The sequence below is a fragment of the Protopterus annectens genome, chromosome 3.part0 (genome assembly GCF_019279795.1).
Source record: "Protopterus annectens isolate FY-2018-M chromosome 3.part0, PAN1.0, whole genome shotgun sequence".
NCBI lineage: Eukaryota > Metazoa > Chordata > Ceratodontiformes > Protopteridae > Protopterus > Protopterus annectens.
The window spans coordinates 153,403,115-153,421,849 of record NC_056731.1 but is presented as its reverse complement, the minus strand read 5'-3'; positions in this window follow the sequence as shown (position 1 = coordinate 153,421,849).

Here is an 18,735-nt window from a genome sequence, read left to right as displayed (position 1 = left end):
GTGACAAGTGGAGTACCACAGGGTTCAGTCCTGGGTCCTCTCCTGTTTGGTATCTACTTCTCTGAAGCACATGCTAACACAGAAGGTCTTTGTCTGGTCCCATGGATGCTGTGTTCTTGGCTTTGGAGAGTGTGGTTTTTACCTGTGCAGCCGTGATTACAGGAACTTTGCATTCTTCCGGTATAGAGATGGGTTCTTTAGGTGGTGAGAGGGGGGTAGTTGGTGAAAGGGTTAAGTGGAGGCAGGGATGGTTGGGAGGAAATGAGATAATGATGGGGAGGGGCTTAAGAGGTTTAGTCTAGTGTAGTTGGGTTAAGCAATCACATTTTGGCGTGAACTTGCTACTGTGAGTTTATGTCCAAGATGACCTGTAGGTATTGCTTCTGCAAGTAGGCCTTGGATTAGAAATGATTCATATGGGGATTAAGTTATAGTAAATATAAGCAGTAGTTATTAATTTCAGTTTTTTTTTTCTTTTCTCCCTGTTGCTTGGTTGTTAAGTTAGTTGAAGGCAAAGAAGTAAGGTTTCCAGCTAGATTGAGAAATTAATTTCTTCGTCGGTATAAGGAGGATTACCTTTACAGAGAAGGTAGTTGATGCATTGCAAGCAATTCCATGAGAGATGACAGGAAAGTATGTAAAGTACAATTTTGGGATAAACAGATATGGGGAAACATTAGAAAAATAAACCTTGAGATTTGTTTAGAGATTTGTCATGGGTGGACTAAACAGGTTAATGTTTCTAACATAAGGTGCTTAAGTGTTATAAATATGGCTATACAATGTATATTTATTTGATAATGTGCTTAAGTGATGTAACACAAAGTCTGCCTGAGGGATAATTATTTAAGAATTATGTAAACTGACATCCCCATCAAATGTTTGAGTCCGTGTCCGGTTGTTTTAGCCATTAAGGTGTTCTTGCGGGCCATGAGGCTCTCAGCGCATGTATGAGTGGCATTTATTGCTTAAGGGAAGGGGAGATGTAAAAGTTAAATGTTGGACATGTGGTGGGCTTTGCACTGTTCAGCTTTCCATGCATTGTCCAGGTTTTGCTTCACAAGGTTTTCCTGCAGTTTTGAGTTAGTCGATACCTTTCAACAGTACAGATTTTCCTCACAATTCTGCTTTAGGGTTTGAGTCCATGAAGTCTATGCTTAACTGGTGCTTAGACTGATTGAGGTAGTTAGGTTTGTTCTTGGGCATTTGTTCCAGGTTAAAATCTGTATTCCATTGGGCTTCCATGATGGCATTTGGTTTCACAGGCTTTCATGTGTTGGGGAGGGCTTCCGTGAGTAAGGAGCATGGTGACGCAATAAGTTATATTAAAAAAAAAAAAAAAAAAAAAAAAAAAAAAGGAATTATAATAAATAAATAATAATATATATGTGGATCATTGTCCCATGGTGTCTACTGGTTTTCCCACTGTTCGCAAGTGATTAGGTGGTGTGAGCTGAAGTGGTGAAAGGTCTTAAGTCATTGGTGATGGGGTCTTGATGATTATTTGGAGGGAGACGGCTTTGTCCTGGTTCTCTGATCATTTAGCAGTTGCAGTTGTATTTGCGGTGGCAGAGAAACTGCCACCTTTTCAGTTCTCCACAATATTTACACCCCTTTTGAGTCACTTGTACAGGTCCTGAGTCTCTTGACGTGTTCACTCTTTATTTAGTGGGAGTTTGCGAGGTTGAGGGAGCTGCGAATGAGTTCAGTTAGGTAGTTCCTGTGCGGGTAGCATCCACAGGGCGTAAAGAGGCCTGAACATTTGAGTTTGTCACAATCACGTTTCCCTGGTGGTAATCTGGTTCATTTCAACTTTTAGACACCTGTGTCTTTGTGTATGTAGGGATGTTTGCATTCTGGTTTCTTAGAGCGATATGCATGCTCATAGAGGGGAAGCAGTTAGTTCCTTGTTTTGGGGGGATCTGCCCTTAACTATGGTTTTGTTCCAATTAATATGATCAATGTGAGAGTCAGGGGCACTGGCTAGAATTGTTGTTCGACAAGTTTTGATCTTTTTTCAGTAAATGGATTTACTAGCTGGGGTGTGGATGGATCATTGCATTGCACTATTGCTTTTATTTCCCATTGCAGTCCTTTCGAGAAGTGATGGGGGGGGGTGTTTCGCTGGTAGGGACAGATTTTGTTATTGGGTCTGTGCAGTTTTAGGGTGAATTTGTTCATGTAATGGTGACTTTTCATTGGTGTGTGGACCTTGAGTCTATTCATGGGGCTAGATGGCAGTGTCCGTTCGTGGGCTTAGCTTCAGCAGTTGATAACATTATTGCTGCACATGCCCAGTAGCACCCTGAGTGCTACATTACATGACTTGCTTAGTGCTGTAGTTTTCAAGGTTTTACTTTGTCAAGTATTTGTCAGTGGAAGAAATGGAATTGTTTCTTCACTTCTGGTCAAGTCTGCATGTATCGACTGGCAATAATTCAAACTGTGGGGGCTTTCATGTTGTGTTAGATGATTTTACAGGGTGTTAATTAATTTTACAGGATGCAATGCATGTCTTGGAGTGGAGCGTGCCTCTCAACTGTGCACATTTTAACAAGGTGCCCACATTTTGCTTCATAATTGGTATGTGCTCACAAAAGGGTGGTTCTGTGCAAGGCATGCAGCAGGTGGGCAATTTCACAAGACTTTTGGGCAGAATGCTCAGAATGGGCATCTCCTTTTCCTTCTCCCATTTTGTAAAATAACATACTGCATGCAATCTTACATACAAATGGTCTTCAGCACATGGTCAACATGAAGTTTTCCCTCTTTGTTGACAGTTTATGTCTCCTAGTTAGACTATGGGAATCTACAAACCTGATTTGTGCTGTTGGGAAATTTAGCAATAATATTCTTTAGTAAGCTATTATTAAGTTTGTTGCATTTGTCCATTTGTTCTACATTAGGTTGGTTAGTGTCCCTCATTTGGAGATGGAAGGTTAAGAGCTACACAGATGGTTTTACAATATAAGTTAGCTTGGCCTATACAGTGTGCTGCTTGATGGGGTATGGAGTCCCTAGGTTACCCTGCTTGTGGATATTGATAGGTCCTTTTGTGTGTGGGGTTCAGTGTAACATACTCGACTGGTAGTTAAATTATATTGGGTATCTGATAGGCTCATGGAAGCATGGCTTCAGTTATGTTTTTTTCTTCATGAAAAGGGGTGGTGGGGGAAAATTCCTTCCCTGGTTGGCAGGATAGGTTGGCTTTGAAGTTGTCTTGGACTGTGCATTGGGTGCTGAAAGGTGACTTAAAGTTAACTTATAGGCAGGGTGAAGCAGGATTGGTGGTGGTCAAGGGGGGCTGGGGTGGCTATAAAGGACGGAATTCTTGTAACATGCTTTTGGGGCGTGCTTTGATTTTTGGTTATTATGCACTTGTATTTGGAGGTTAGATAATCTGCTGGGGAGGCTGGGTTGACGTCTGGTAGATGGTATGTTAAATATGTGTTTATTTTGTATTCATTAAGGCAGTTTTAAAGTTGGTATAGGTGGGTAGTGTAAGGCCTAGGGAGGATAAGGCATGTTGAGGGTAAGTTATAGCAGGGTTTAATATTTGCTTAGAGGTAGTTTTGCATTCTTTCTGATGGGAGAAGTGTTACTAGGTTAATGGCTTTAAGGTTTTGCTGAGTTAGCAAGGTTTGGGTAAGTAAGGTTCCTTAATCTAGAGTGCACTGCAAGTTTTAGTTAAGAAGGACGTAGGTGATTATTGCCTGGGTTCAATAAGGTTTATAGGTAAAACCGTGTTGGGGAGGGGGTTACTCCTCAGGTTTGGTAATGTTTTACTTAGTTGGGGAAAGAGTGATATTGAATTTATAGAATAGGTACTTTAATGCAGTGTCAGTTGTATCCTGAATCTGAAGTGCAGGAAATTTTACGGGTATTTTGTTAACGCATCTTAAGTTTCATTTATGTTCTGTATGCAGTAGTATCTGCATTTTAAGCAGTTAATGTAGGTGATATGCTAGTAGTGGTGTATACTGTCATTAATAGTTGTGATTATGTGTGAATGAAATATTTACAGTTTTTCCTTTTACAGATCCCTCGGAGGTTGAAATTGGAGATAGACTGCCGGGCATTACTTGGTAGGTGGAAGTAAGGTGGCTACAACAGTTGTGAAAAGGGGTCGAGGATAATGTCGGTTGATGGAGTGGTATGAAAAGAGGTCATGGCCTTTCAGCAAGGCAGCTGCATGTGGAATGGTTTGTTATATTTTCTTCCCAATAATTACAACATAATGGCTTGTTTTGCTTGTTTTGGGTGGGGAGCATCAGGAGTGAATTTACATTATATTATTGATAGCTGGGGTTGGGTAGGGTTGCAGCCTTCAGGGATAGGGGATTACTGGGATGTGTTGAGTAAGTGGGTCAAGTTGTGAACTATATGGGTGTCATTGCATGGATGTGTGGTCTGATTTATGGTACTTGAAGGAGAGAAAAGGTATGGTTTAATTTCTACATGCTGGAGGGGGTTGGCATGTCACTAATCTAGTTTTGACCAGGTGGCATAGGGCATTTTCATTCTGGTATAATCTTGTTTTGACCAGTGGCATAGATCATTTTCAGTTTGGTATATTGCTGGTGGCATTCAAGGGTATTGACAGAACAAAGAGGGGTCAGACTGCTAAAGCCATCATGGGGTTTAGGTGCCTTACTGTTGATATGGGTAGTTGGTGATGGCAAGATGGTTGGTAAATGGCATTTTGAAGTTTTCAGGTTCTGCATGTCATTGGGCAAGTAAAATGGACTGTTTGGGAAGGGTGGTATGCAATTGGAACCTTGGGTGGTTGTATTCACTCATCCAGTTGTTTGAACCGTATGTGGGGGAAGGGCCATGGAGGGTTTGACATGATGCTGGAGTTTGTTCCTAACGGGTGGCATTTTGGGGTGACAGGTTTGTCTCAAGTAGGTAGAGTTGATGTTACATACCAAGTTAGGGTTTTACAGAATAGCACAAGGATCATTTCTCTTGGGGTTTGGGTGAGTTTTGTAGATAGGGTTTAGGAAGCATGATAGGTAGGCGGCTGTTTTGGGTTAGTTTAGAATCTGGGTGCGTTGTTACAGGGGAGTTAGTAGGTTTAAGGAAGCCTGGTTGCAGGATAAGGCAGCTGTAGGATACTAGTGGTATAGGTAACATAAGGAAAGAGCTTTTGAGGGGAAGGCTAGGGACAAACAGGGGTTAGGAATGGTTTGGTAATAAATGAACTGGGGGGGAGGGTATCCATGGCTTGGCATGTAGAGTATTTCATTGTTGAGCACAGGTGAGCTTTCAGGAGCTAGGTTAAGGGGTGCTGGATTTATGCCATCTAAAGTTAGGACATTAAAGTTTTGGAGTTAGACTATTCCCTACAGTAATGGAGTTGTTGCACATATAGAACTGGGTAGTGGGTGGGCTAAGGTGATATGCTATGGTTAACAGGGTCTTGGGGGTGAGACTTGCTACTATTTGTTTGACTGGGTGCTGTCTTGAGTTCAAGGGGTTATATTTTGTGGTTTTGTTGTGGTTATAGGCTGTCAATACATTCAGGTTGAGCCATGATTTCAGCTTTGAAGGCAGCGGGCTAAAAGGGTATATGTTCTCTTGGTATGGATGTTCCAGTGTCACAATGGGGTCACAGTAATCCTACCTTATTTAGTTTCAGTAGGGTGTGTTTCAGTGATGGCATGGCAAAGGGGTTTATAAAGTAATTCTAAGGTGCTTTACAGATGATGGATACACCAAATGATGTTTGGCTTGACCCTTCCCTTTATGAGAAGTGGGTTGAACAATTTTGGGTAGAAGGGAGGGGGAACAGCCTGGTCAGGCTGGTTGGTGGAGAAGAGGGATAGGCTTGTTCTCTTCTGTTCCCCCTCTGATGTCCGGATGTTCATTTCAAGGATCTGGGGAAAGGAAATGAGTAGTTGTAGGAAGCTTGCTGAATAGATAAGCAAGGTAAGGATGGTGCTTATTTGGTGGAAGGTAATTCAATGGATGGTGTATGACGTGAGTTGGGATGCTGCTTCATAAGTAAAGTAAGTGAGCAGAGGTATGGACCCTGCTTGTTGGGCAGGGTGAGTAGGTATGCTGCCCTGATTAACATTACAATGAATGATGTATGAAGTGAGATGGGACGCTGCTTCATAAGTAAAATAAGTGAGTAGAGATATGGACGCTGCTTACTGGGGCAGGGTGAGTAGGTACGCTGCCCTGATTAACATTACAAGAATGTTATGCTGTATTTAGAATCAATTATATCATGAATAGTGGTAATTAATAAAGTTGGTGATCAAAGCTATGTTATGGAAATCTAATAAATGTCGTCAAATGCCATTTGGTGTGATATGTGTTATTGAAGGGGACCAAAACAAATGAAGTTTGGCAACAAACTAAGTTGTCCCGGGACATCTTCATGGGGAGGTTAGGTTAATATTAAGGGGAGTTAAGTGGGTTGGGGAGGAGAAAGGGTTAAGTGGAGGCAGGGATGGCTGGGAGGAAATGAGATAATGATGGGGAGGGGCTTAAGAGGTTTAGTCTAGTGTAGTTGGGTTAAGCAATCACATTTTGGCATGAACTTGCTACCCAACCACCCTCCCTCTTTTCATTGGTTCGGTGAAGGGTTATTTTATCATTGGGGTAGGCGGAGAAGAGGGATAGGCTTGCCCTCTTCTGTTCCCTCTCTGATGTCTGGATGTTCATTTCAAGGATCTGGGGAAAGGAAATGAGTAATTGGAGGAAGCTTGCTGAACAGATAAGCAAGCTGAGGTAAGGATGGTGTTTATTTGGTGGAAGGTAATTCAGTGGATGGTGTATGACGTGAGTTGGGATGCTGCTTCATAAATAAAGTAAGTGAGCAGAGGTATGGACCCTGCTTGTTGGGCAGGGTGAGTAGGTACGCTGCCCTGATTAACATTACAATGAATGGTGTATGAAGTGAGATGGGATGCTGCTTCATAAGTAAAGTAAGTGAGTAGAGGTATGGACACTGCTTACTGGGGCAGGGTGAGTAGGTATGCTGCCCTAATTAATATTACAAGAATGATATGCTGTATTTAGAATCAATTATATCATGAATAGTGATAATTAATAAAGTTGGTGATCAAAGCTATGTTATGAAAATCTAATAAAGGTCGTCAAATGTCATTTGGTGTGTTGTGTGTTATTGAAGGGGACCAGGACAAACATAATATTTTGAAATATACTAATATTATAAAATAATTAAACCATTATTTTGGAGAATTTATACTTGAAAATTCATACACAGAGAATTCTTTATCCTTTATGAGATTACTAGACTGCATCAACAACAGACTGGGAACATATATTTTAATGAGCTCAAAAGTAATAACTGGAACTTAGATTTGTATCTGTAGTGTGTAAGCACAACCTAAACAACTTGGATGTGCAGTTTTATGTGGAAAATCAAAAAGATACACAGAAAACTGTATAGAAAAGAATCACCAGCTTTAACTTCATTCATGGAACAACTTAGACCTAAGACAATATGTAGCAAAAGGGATAATCTTTTAATGAAACTAAAAATATATAATTGTTTATTTATATAAACACAAAAGCACACACACACATGTGTATATATATATATATATATATATATATATATATATATATATATATATATATGTGTGTGTGTGTGTGTGTGTGTGTGTGTGTATAGATATGCTAATAGGGGCATGCATTGAACAGACTGCTCTACATATTTTTTCCTAAGGATATAAAAAATATTGCCCAAAAAGGAATCAGTGTTTAATCAGTGTTTTAAATAGCTAAAAGTAAGTTGCATTCACTGAAGATCCAAATTAGTGCAAATATCTGTTAAACGAACAGTACATAGTTACTTGTTAAAGATAATACCATTTTTAAAACTTGCCTAGAAACAATTGAAAATTAAAGTGATCATTCAAAGAGGTCATAAGTTCCCATAGTTTCTTATTATCATCAAACTGGGAGCACCAAATGTTGTACACATTGTTTATCTATGTCATGAAAATATTAAAAATGGTCCAACATTAAACCCTGAGGTACAGTAAATGACATTTTTGTCTGATATGAAAATTTGTTTTAACCTGAAAAAGACATCCTGCTCGCATCCAGTTAGACATCTGTGAGACTCCAAAATAATTAATACCAAGAAACCTTATATTGGTCATAATTCCGTTATGGAGAATATTTGCAAAAGCCTTTGGTAGGTCTAGGGAGATTACATGCATTGGTAACACTACATTGTATCCATATTGTTCATTTAATATTCAACTACGTTTGCTAGACATAGACCCCCGGGTTCACGAATCCTCCATGTAAGACTAAATAAGTCTTACTCGGAAACTGCAGTTGAACAGTATGACATCAGCATACCATGCATATTCATGAGGGCACTCTGACTCCACTCCAAGTCTAACACGGGCCGTGCAGGAAGGCAAGGGGCGTGTCTGACTGCCGAGCAGTCCTAAGGTCCACGCCCCTGCAAGTGTCTGAATTGTGAAATGTCAACACACATGAGCGAGTCCGCTCAAATGTCTACATACCCAACACTACACTCTCTCACATTGTAAACCCCCAGTAGAGTTATAAAATGTAAAACTTTTATTTTTTTTTTATAATTCCCGATATAGCTGTCCGTATTTGCGCGTGTTTGCGCAGGTGTGCCCATAGCTTAGCTGCAGTTAGCAATGTCGACATTGAAGAGCATAATAAGAAATGTTTATGCAAACCAATCCAAATAGCAATAGCGTAGTGATAGAGCCTTCGCCCAAAGAGTAGGCGTTCCTGGTTCGAGTCCCACCACTCCCCTTTCTATTTTATGTTTTAAATTAGTATATGAAATAATTCCTGACGTATATGAATAAAATGTTACTAAAAAGCATTGAAATGGCCTATGTATCAGAGAATAAAATGTATATATAGAAATGTAAGAAGGATCTTGACATATAAATGCCCGTAGCTAAGCAGCGCTTTACCCAGCGCAATATAGTTGCCCATAGCTAAGCAGCGCTTTACCCAGTGCAATAAGTTTGCGCAGAGCTGCGCACCGTGCTAACCAGCACACCATAGGGCAACGTGGAGCAATGTGGAGCAATGTAGAGCAAAGTTGCCTAAACACAGCCACTCCCCCTAGCCTGTCTGGACAGTAGTAAAATAAAAAGCAATGACAAGGTTTGAACCCGGGACACTGTGCACCATAATCAAAGTACTGAACCACTAAGCCATGACAGCTGAGGATAAACATCCACTGTTAACATACATATACTTATAAATGGTAGATTAACCATTGCTAAGCAGGTCTGCAGTCAGCCGAGAATTTTCAAAATTGGCCAATCGCAAAAAAGTGTGGGAAATGTGGCATATTTAAGCTCCATAGATGGGAATACTCACCATAACTGATTGTAGCTCCCATCTGCAGTTAGAATGTCTGGTGTGGGAGAGGGTACTCGCTTTCGAGCACAACGCTGGGGCATTGAGGAGTCAAAATACATGGTTTGGCTCCTTGTCCACCATCATGAGTCTAGACTCCTGCAAGGCCAGTTCCAAGGGATGGAGTACAAAGCAGAGGCTTGGAATAGGTTAGCTCATGATCTCACCAGTGCCACAGGCGTCCCTCGGACTGGTGAGCAGGTCCATCACCGCCATGCAGACCTGAAGAGACAGAAGCAGGACCTATTGAACCAATAGATCCAGGAGGCCCATCATATGCAAGATGCCCCACTACTGAGTAGGTAGCCATGGAATGCAGTATGTAAGACATGCTCATATAGTCTATATAATGGATAGGTATGTCTCAATATCCCTTCATTTACTTCACAGCTGCAGGTGTCCGTGCTGTGAATCAGCAAGCCTATGCAGATAGGCTGCTAAGGCTGCACCACCAGGCAGATTAGTAATTATTCTGCATGTATTGTTATATAAAATATGTGAGAGAGCCTGAAAAAAGTGTTGTAGCCCAATAATACAGCCATAAAATGCCCTGAATAATTTCTCTGCATGTACTGTTATATAAAATAAGTCAGAGAGCCAGAAATAGAGTGTAGTAACCCATTAATAAAGGTAAAATAAGTCTGGAATACTATCTCTGCATGTACTGTCATATAAAATAAGTGAGCGAGCCTGAAAAAGAGTGTTGTAACCTATTAATAAAGGTATAATATGTCTTGAATAAGTCTTCTGTATGCACTGTAATATCAAATAAAGGAGAGAGCCTGTAGAAAAGTGTGTAATGTAATTAATAAAGGTATAATACTTGGAGTGTGTCTGTGTCACTTACTTTGAAATGTTGTTGTACCCTTGCATTAAATAAATAGTACTGTTGTATTAAGTGCTGTCAACCCACAGTTGGGCAGTCCCATATAAAGTGGATGAAGGAAGTGCCAGTAGCTGTGAAGCATATATACAGTCCTCAACAGTCGGTAAATGGCTGGCATGCATAGGTAAATCTGGCACACGAGTAGCTTGTCAATGTGTTCCCCATAAATGTGAGTGTGCTACATGAAATGTAGGGTTCTGTAGAAATTTAACTGAAAATGTCACGTGAACACATCCAGATATGCAGATACATAAATATAAATACAAAATATAACTATGTAGCAGTAACATCTGCATCTTGGACAGTTAGTATGTCAGATATAGGTCAGGTATATAATGAACTAGCCAAACCCATTACACAGCCTAATGCATGTTGCCTAGTGTAATAATACATGTAGGAGATATACACCTGCAGTCAATAGGAATGTAGTGTAGAGTAAGAGTACGTATAAGATGTTAATGGAGGTTTCTTTTTACACCCTACTCTATGTGCATAAACAATGCAATTCCACACCTCAATGGGTATGTCTAATCTCAAAACATTTGTTAGGACATATGTCCTATTGTTCTATAAATTTCTGCATTTACTTTGATGCCTGTGCCCTGTTCAAACACCACAATCTTGGTGGCCTGTTGCCACCAATCATCCCTGCATGCTGTTGTAATGCCCACTGTCATTCAATATATGCATGTGTTATGCTTGCTGTTCAACTGTTGAAACCCTGGTGTGTTTTGTTAATGGGAATATTACTGCATGCTGTTACAACTAATTTGGAATGCTGCTGTCTATATTGTAATTAAACACATCTAATCACAGAACGTATGGGAAGGCCGGTCCCAGCAGACCCACCTGTCCCTCCTCAGCTGGCGATTGTACCTGGCACCAGCAGGTCCAGTGCCCAGCCCGGGCTACCCTCCTCCATTGGTCCTGTGCCACCTTCGGGTGGAAGCGCTGCAGGGTATGGGGCTCATCCCCCCCTGCAAGCGTGGGCAGAGAAGGGCCACCTGTCACCCTCCGAAGGGTCCAGGTTGTGGTACGTAGGGAGATCCAGCGTTTAGTCGCTGATCCCCTAAGCCAGCTCAAGGCGAGAGTGGCGCAACTCATGGGTGAGCCTGCCCCTCCTATGCAGCCCCCAGCACAGCCACCCTCGGGGCTGTGAAGGTGCAGTAGTGACTGCCCATGGGTGGGGATCTCAGTCCCACTGTTACCATCTGTGGGCTCATGGGCTTGCAATTTCCAAACATCCATCCCCATCAATTGTGTTCACCCACCCCATGTGTCATACTCCACCCCTGTATGTGTCTTGTTTGTCTTGTCTGTTTACCTCCCCAACCTACCTCCCCAAATATACCTTCTTCCTCTACCTCACATTCCACTCTCACCTGAAAAAAAAAAAGGTAATCTGTTCCCACAAAACAATTATGCCCCATACATAGCTGCCCATTTCGTACACATGTCTGCTGGACATGTAAACTGATAATTAGAAATGGCAGTACAGCATACTTTGTTGTCCTCACCCCTCTCTCAGGGGTGGAAGGTTTCAAATTTCACTCCAAATTTGTAACATATGCACAGCTGTTGCTGGTAAAGAAATGTGCAGCTATGGACCTTCCCTACACCTGTCCTGCACATCCCGAGCTGGTTTCCCCACTGTCTTTCCCTCTTTGTGCCCCCTTTTTCACCACTTTCCTATCTCCCCATTTTCTTTTCTTTCAAAGAAATTAACATGGGGGTTAGCGGGAGTAAGCACTTTTAAGCAGTAGTTAGCGGGTTTGAGCGAGTGTGCGCATGTGTGCACTAAACTTAGCATGCTAAGCATAGCACAAACTCACGCAAACCCGCTTACAACTGCTTAAAAGTGCCTTAATCACTCTGTATGTCAGGGCCCTTGTTCTGCTCAGTAGCAAAACAAAACACCTCTGTCAGTCTCGAGCCCCAGATCTTGGACACACTTGACTGCATGAAGTACCACTAAGCCACAGCAGATATCCAATAACTTGGTGCTGAAATAAATATACCATGCAATACAATGAGTGAATGTAAAGGAAAAATAGGAAGGCCATAACACTAAGCTTGTTCTGTGGATCTTTACCAGCAATTTTTGTGGAATTGCATTACATGACTGTGATAAGAGAAGCAGCCATTCTAGCAGCAAATAATGTTATAGAGGCACTTTACAACCCCCACACAGTATCATAGCAGGACAAATACTGGCATATCTGATTAGGGCAGTGGTCATACTTCCTAACTCTGACTACTTTTCAGGGATGGCCCTGATTGTGAAACATATTTTAGCTCTGTCCCTCTGAATCCCTCTGAAAAGTACTGACGTTAGTCAGAGAGGTGGTGTATTACACAATGAATAATGACAATAATAACAGTAGACACTGCTTGTACTTCATAAAAAGAGTACTAATCCATATGCACTGCTTCACTCAAGTCTACACTTACTGTCTCTATTAGTTGGAAGGTGTACCTCATGTTTAACTACCTATCCCTGACTTCAAGCAAATATGTATCTGAGTGTTTCATAGGCCTGGCAGAGGCACAGACACACAGGCATATCAGCTTATCTGCTGTTACACACTCTGCAAATAGCTTTGTGAAGACTTCCACAAGCATACCCTTATGTAGGAGTACAACACAGAAATACCAAAGGATGTAGCCTTGTACTGGTAGCAACTGACTGTAGCAATGCCATTGTACCAGTGCTGAAAACACCTGTTGGTTGCAGAGACAAAGAATAACAGGCTAACATCTGGCTGCCATCTGGATAGGTTCACAGTTGGGAACTATGCAGACAGACCACCTACCTTGATAAACTAACAGGTACACACCAATCCTTTAAGTCCAGTAAGATAACACTCACACAATAAGACGTAATGCTCTCTGTATGTCTGCACCCCCCCCCCAATTTTAAATATACGTGTGTGTTTAGGGTCAACCAAGGATGTAGGTAGGCATACTCAGTAGTGGAATTGTCCAGTTTACCTGAGAATCCTGTGCTAATGTCAACAATAAAAATACACAAACCCTGCAGAAGTGAGTACATCAATATGCACAGTATAACAGTTCACAAACAGTTCATGTGTCAAAAGAATACTTCTCAATAACTACTTTTGTATGGCAGTTAATTACATAAGTAGAAAATAAACTACATACTCACATATATCTTGTGTAAGCATTTGTAGGGGTGAGTTAAACTCTACACTGATATCTCTGTACTGGAAGTGGCAACAGTCAGGTCTGAGTACAACATGTACATCACTGTCTACACCTCTAGCTTCAGATATAAGAAGTATACCAACCTTCTGACTTAAACAACAGTGTCCACAGCAAACAAGCATGGGCCTCACTCTGGAAATCTGAAAGGGCTACACCTACAAAACTTAGCAATTTATAGCATTGGGTTGCTATGACAGTGAGTACTGCAATTACCACACAGCAGGCTGTATGCATTTACCAAATTCTGGGCACCAATTGGTGCAGAGGTCATCACATGCACATGTGCAGATACCTATAAAAGCATACTGTACTTGCTATCCCTACACGCAATCATTACATTGCACGTGTTAAAGCATCACTGAACTTGGGGAGGAGTAAGAAATAATTATTACTTAATAACACAAAAGTTTAATTAAGTAAAAAGACTTGAGTGAATTACCAACCAAATAAGTAAAAAAAAACTTAATAACCAAAAGAAATTAAGTAAAAGCAATCTTTACTTAAGTAACACCAAAAAAAAAATTGTCAAAACATACACAGATGGACCTGAAAGTGACAAACAGGTATGTAACAGATATGTGATTACCTGCAAGTAGTAGATGTTTATGAAAAGTACTGTAAATACTTTGAAACATGCATATGTGGTAGCAGTAGGTATGTATGCACTGATGCCATGCATGACTACTGCCATGGACAAATTAGTGTGTAGCTGTGTGCAGTGGGACATAACTGTGACATATGTAGCTCAGCATTTAATGTCAAACATCCGATCATGTCATCTATGTTCTGTACAGTACTGTGTATAATGGCTGTCTGGGTGAGTAGTGCAAACAGCTATATAAACCTGGATGTGACAGAGTAACACATGCATGATAGTCATATGTGTAGCTTAGCATTGGCAACTGCTGTACCAGGCTAGTATAGTAATGTAGCATTAGCAGCTATAAATACTCCCTGTAATATTACTGTTATGCACATGTGACAACTGTTCATGTTGTAGCAAGGCCCAACAGGTCATCCGTGAGGTCTACGGACGTACAACAGTGTGTACCTTGTGTGTGTATGGCACACACATATGTAGAGATATTTATGTGTCAGATATATTAGCATCTTAACATGTGCATAGAGCAAGGTACATACTGCAACTGTTTGTGAAGGGTGGGCATATATATGTTGGTGAAGGTTGTTATGTGCATATTTTCATGTAGTTTGCAGTGTGTGGCAAACAAGACAGCATACAGTGCCGGTATATGACATGTGGTGTTTAAACGCTGTGGGTATGATTTGCTAAGTTTTTAGTCTTCCAGACAGGGAGTCTTGCTAAAGATACATGGCCTGAGAATACCCTCAATGCATTCTGCACAAGACTGTGTGAAATTATTACATAACTGTATCTCTCTCAACCCTTGCATAATTGATATTCCCACCATGAAAGGTGGACTGTATATATGCCTACATGTAAATCTATATGTACACCAATGGATGTTTATATATACGCTCAAGCTCAATGTTGCAAATGTATTGCCATCCCTTTTGTTAAAAACCCTGTACCCATGAACTACCACATAGGTGGTAGTCTACTCAACACCAAAAGTGTGATAAGAGACCATGGGACACAGGTGGACAGTAGTGTCCCTTTTGATAATCACAGTGTCACACTAGTCATGTATACTGTGTACGGTCCACATGTCATCACAAAAGGTGTGTCATCCATAGAATAAGAGGTCAGTGTTCCACTCTACTCAGTCATAAAACCCATCATAGAGTACAATGGCCCTTTTGATATGTACCTCAGAAGACATCTACAGCAACTGTAGACACCAGGCACAAACACCACAAAGAGTATTTCCAGACTCAAACAGATGCCCTATGCAGACTGTCTTCCAAAACCACAGTTACACTGTGTCACCTACCGCCTACCCAGAGCCAACCTCTGCCTAACATATGAAGCTATGCGAAACCCACAGGTGTTGGACATGCTCCATGTAAACAGATCAAAATCCCTGCAAGCTACACACTGTACTGATCTAAACCTTGTAACGTCAAAAAGTAGAACATGCTGGAGTGGTACATTCTCATCTCAGACACATACCATACTCTGGAACTAACTACCTATCAATAGCAAAGAAAGGTCCTCATTAGCAGTTGTCATGAATAATCATGATGAATGGATGTGAGATAGGAAATACAACCCGGGAATCACCTCTGTGGCTCTGCATGACAGGGGCACATGAACTTAAATTACATGGGTGTTGAAGGGCAGGGTACCGTATAGCTAGGCTTCTATAGGCCCTACACCTAATAGCCTATGAGCTACCTAGGACCCGATACACACACGCATGTACATGTTGCATTAATTGCTATGTGAGGTTGACTGAGTGAGATGGTGAATGTGTAGGTGAATGTGTCAACGTTGTGTATATGTGTGATAGCCTAGTGGGAAACTGTTTATATTATGGTATGTAGTGTTCTAGCTCTGATCCCCACAAAAGATATGTATGCTATTGCTAGGCAGGAAAAGCACTATGGTATACGGTGTGACATAGTCCCATGGTGTTGACTGGAGTGTGCCATTGTAGGCTAAAGCAGTACATGTATGCTTATTGATTGTTATCACTAGTGAATACAAATCCCGTATGAACTGTAGTACTACCTGAAGCTGTAGGCCTAAACAGCACAGTATGGTGTATATCCACATTGCTTGGAAACACTGTTTTGTTTGTTACTTGTAGTCCTCACACATTACATACCTCAGGCATAAGGTTTTGTAAGTGCTGACACACAGTACTGTATGGTACACAGTTAAAGCTCATCTGGGTTGCCATACCTTTGTGTCTTGTAGGTATGTCTGATGTATGTATGGGTATGCCTGTAACATGGCCTCGGTCATATGTGTGTTACAGGATATAAGTGCATATCTAGCAACATGTATAGTGTAGCACAGCAGTATGCCACCTATATTGATGAATGTGCACATATGTTACTTAGGGGTTTGCTATCAACAAGTAGTGTGGTGTACTGGTAGTACTGTAACTGTACTTTACAATAATTTCAATGGATGACATATTTCTGTATGCATTAGCTTCATATATACCTCCTGTGGCTAGGTGGTGTATTGTGTCACATACAGTGTGCCATGTGCTGTTATATAGTCTTACCTACTGGTTTCACTTTGTTGCTGTGCAGAACATGGTTTAATATATAGAACGTGCCAGGCACTGTCAGGCAGTTGTGGGCTGAGCACTGATGTGTGGTATTAAAAGTGTGTATCAACTGACAGCCAATAGGTTGCTATATATGGCATTTCATTTATATCTGTACTTTAGAATGTTAAGTGTGCCACATGACTTGCTCACAATAATTGTTTTATTGTCTTCCAGGGACATGTCTCATCATCGCAACCCTGCGTATTCCCCTAAAGAGGAGGAAATAATTATATCCACCCTATTACATCACACCCTGCTGTTGTCCAGAACCAGCCAGGACCAGCATGAGCGCACTGCACTGTGGCAAGATGTTGTCCATCGGGTTAATGATGTAGGCATGCATAACCGGACTTATGAGCAGGTACGCCATCACTGCAGTGATTTAATCAGACATGTCCGGCAGCATGCCTCTGATGTCCACAGACAACAGCTTGCCACAGGTTGTGGTGCAGCATCACATCTGCCCCTCACCAGAGTGGAAGAGCTGCTCCTCAGCGTGGTGGCTCCTGGACAACCACTACAACAGACATGTGTCATCATGGAGGCCGGAGTCACCCAGCAAGTTTACTCGGAGCGTGCAGGTAACATGGCATATCTGTAGACTACTGTTAGCTCGATTGTTAGAACATGCATATGTCAGATGTATACTGTGTATTTGGAATATGTGGAGCCTGGTGTTGTGCAATACTGATAATTTGGAACATAATCTGTATGCCTGTGACTGTCAACCATTGTACTACTGTAAAATTGCGAACTCACAGCAGCAATGCCACAGTTGTTGACACTGACAAACTGTCTCATATCCTTGTAGGTCCCTCTGGTGTGACAGCAAGACAGCAGACCCATGCTGGTGAGTGTTCTACATTTAATATGGCCAATAACATGTGCATGTCATAGGTGAGTTGTAGGCCATATACACATGTAAAACACCTACACATAATGCATGCTCTGTATGTTTTCTGTGGGACTATGCACATCCCAGTAACATGAGTAGCTGCTTCAAACACATGCTATACACAGAGCATCCCAAACAATTGTGATACACTGCAGTGGACATTGTATAGGCAGAGTCAATACACATGCACACAACATAAACCACCTTGTCATACGCAGTACGTGTTAATATTATACACATGGCGTATTTAGATACCTGCTGTAAGGTCAGACTCCAGTATCCCAAATGTCATCCACTCAGCACACAATACTATACCTGAGGGGTAGAGGCCTATCATGGGGTGGTGCAAAACTCTTCAACAAACAACACATTCATGTTAGGCAATGCTCCCTATTGAACACATTACATACCCATGTAACAACTGCCTGTGAAATGGTTAATGTAGCCACAGTGCTGCAGTTCAGGTACACCAAGATAGTTGCCAGTGTGGCACAAATTAGTGGCATTGAGTAACCACATGATGCTGCCTGATGATGGCTCATGGTACTACACTACATCCAGTTACAGTAACTACAGTACAACACATAGCATTCATTGCTATACACCTGATAGTTGTGTGCATCCAGCCATGGTATGTATACCTGTGAGTGATGGTGCACAGGACTTTGAAAAGCATTTAATACTTGCACAGCAATCTTGTGTCCATGTACACATTGTGTTCCAGGGTGAGGCCAATCATTGAACAACACACATGCATCAAACACATGTATACTGTTATTAACAAGGACTCCCTACACTTGCACTGCATGCTGTTGAGCGACACGTGTGATAGGACTCTTTGGCTTGTGATACTGTACTCCACCATCAACCACTAATGGGTATGTTCTGGATTGCTGTTGGTGTGTGTGTGTGTGTGTGTGGGGGGGGGGTGTGTCTACTTTAGTGAGTAGTGTATTTGTGTTAATGTGTGCATGTGTTCATGTGTGCATGTGTTCATGTGTGCATGTGTCCGTGTTCATGTGTTCATGTGTGCATGTGTGCATGTGTTCATGTGTGCATGTGTGCATGTGTGCATGTGTGCATGTGTTCATGTGTGCATGTGTGCTAACATCATGTAC